This window comes from Morone saxatilis, unplaced genomic scaffold (genome assembly GCF_004916995.1).
Source record: "Morone saxatilis isolate NCDOM2014 unplaced genomic scaffold, NCSU_SB_2.0 Contig5, whole genome shotgun sequence".
Classification (NCBI taxonomy): Eukaryota; Metazoa; Chordata; class Actinopteri; family Moronidae; genus Morone; species Morone saxatilis.
Window position 1 is genome coordinate 24,834,364 of NW_023340095.1, and position 2,265 is coordinate 24,836,628.

Below are 2,265 nucleotides of genomic sequence, written 5' to 3' on the forward strand. Positions count from 1 at the left end.
AGGGAGTGTTGGAAATATGGTCGTTTCAGCAATAGATTCAAGATAGTTTGAAGGCTTATTATAGACTAATTTAAGAAACTATGAGGCAGCATTTCACATTTTCAGCCATATATCATATGTGAATGACCGGTGTTGGTCTTGACCTTAACTCTACCCTGTGTTTGACTCATGGGTCTTAAAAACCCACCTAAGCTGGCAGGAAGGATGTTTGTGGTGAGGCGTCTGGGCTGAAATAAACCCACTTCCTCTTCCTCTGCTCTTGTGGCTCAGACAAAATGTGTGCGTGTGTGTGTGTGGTGTTGGTGTGCGGTGTGTGCGTGTGTGTGTGTGCGTGTGTTGTGTGTGCGTGTGTGTGTGGTCCACCAGGATTTGATGTGCATTACAGTACAAGTTCGTGTTTTTCTCTTCAATAATCAGGTTCCAGTGTTTTAATGTTTCTGTAGGAGCTCGATTTTAATGGGTTAGTTGGCAAACCAATTTTTTTGATTAATTTAATTGTTTGAGTCATTTTTTAAGAAAAAGTCCAATTCTCTGATTTCAGTTCTCCAATGTGAATATTATTCTGCTTTCGTTAGGTCCTTTATGACAGTAAAACTTGAATATTCTTTGGGTTGGGTTAGGGTTTTAGGGGGTGTGTGTGTGCACAAAACAAGGTACACTTTGAGGTCAGTGATCAACATTTTTCACCATTTTTCTGAAATGAGGTACATAACAAACTTATCAATTAACAGAGAAAAATGATTCAACAGATTTATGAATACATTATTGAATGAATAATATAATTATTTTTAATTATGAATAATAAAATTAATATGTTGCCGCTCTAGTAGCACACATACATATGACAAAGTCACATGCATATAAAATATATATACAATGATATATACCGTTATATAAAGTTCCCTGACTTTGTCATGGTCTGTTTGCTGCACCAGGACCTTACCATGCTGAACTGGATACTGAGGAGGAAAAACTCGTAGTGCGTCCTGCTGAGATTACTGATCACTCCGCCTGCAACAGTGTTTCCTTTTGCAAACCTCTTTGCAAGCAATCGAAAACAAGACCGCAATTGTGCTTGAGGCAGTGGGATGAAATCGTTATGGACTGTGTCCCTGTTTCCCTGATTAGTTAATGTTGTTTTCCCGTAGCAGAACAGATAGAAATTGTACCAAATTTAGGAGTGTCTGGTTTCCAGACCGGCAGTGGAATTGTTACCATTTATCAATCAGATTTGGATTTGTGATCAAACCAATATGGGCTTTTTCAGGGGCTTGAACAGATACCAATAAAGGACAAATACGATGACAAAAAATATTACCAATAAATAATAATAAGATGGACGTGGGACATTTCATGAGTGCTTTTTCGCGCAGGGAGACGCCTATTTTCTCTGCTTCTGCTCTTTTTCCTGTTCTGTTAGCTTTTCCTGTTGTTTTGTTTTTTTTCTGCTCGGTGTATTTTCAATTCCTCACCAATTTACTTATCTCTGTCGTTTTGTGTTCTCGCGGTGTCGGAATTAGTTTGCCTTTTTTTTCTCTCTCTTCGTCCTTTTCCGGTCGGTGTTCTATTTCTCAGCTAATACGAGCCACTCCCCCTTGTTGCTCGCTCAAGCAGTTAGCACACACGAGATCGAGCGCGCGCGCGGGGGAACACACACACAGCACAGCACCACACACACAGCAGCACAGACACACTGAAATCCTTACAATACTGCACGGTGTATCCATATAAGTTTTTGCAACCCTTGTGTTTCGGTCAGAGCCAAAGAGAGCGCATTTTTAGAGAACGACGGGTATGTTTATCATCAATCAATTAAAAATTTAATAGGGATACAATAAAAAAAATGCTGCAATTCAGATCTGATAAGGCCAGCGTGATAATCAAGTGGTCTCCCTGGTGTTTGATTATTAAAATGAATTTATGCGAACAAGTTGTGGATTAGAGCGAGCAACGGCGAGGAAAAAAGTGAAGTGCGGATGAACAAACAGAGCAAACATTTAACTAATCTGGCGTATAGGTGGAGGATGCAGGGGCATGGTTATAACAGCCCAATAATAACCTGCTGATATCTGTCGGATATATGAAATGTCTTTCCCACACCACTCCAGTGACGATGGATGATGGGTTCGGCAACCCGCTTCCACCCACATTAGAATAAAGTATATCCTGTTGCAGTGTGGGGTGTTTCGCGTGTGGGGTGATAGGAAATGGACTTTTTGGCTGTCCTCTTGAATGCAGAGAATGTGACACAGGCAGCTGTCAGAA

At 40.6% G+C, this 2,265-nt stretch overlaps 1 protein-coding gene across 1 annotated transcript in view; it reads left to right on the forward strand.

The window, feature by feature from the left end:
* vwa8 (von Willebrand factor A domain containing 8) overlaps positions 1–2,265 on the forward strand; it is a gene marked incomplete in the record, with an annotated part of 33,029 nt that overhangs the window by 16,824 nt on the left and 13,940 nt on the right.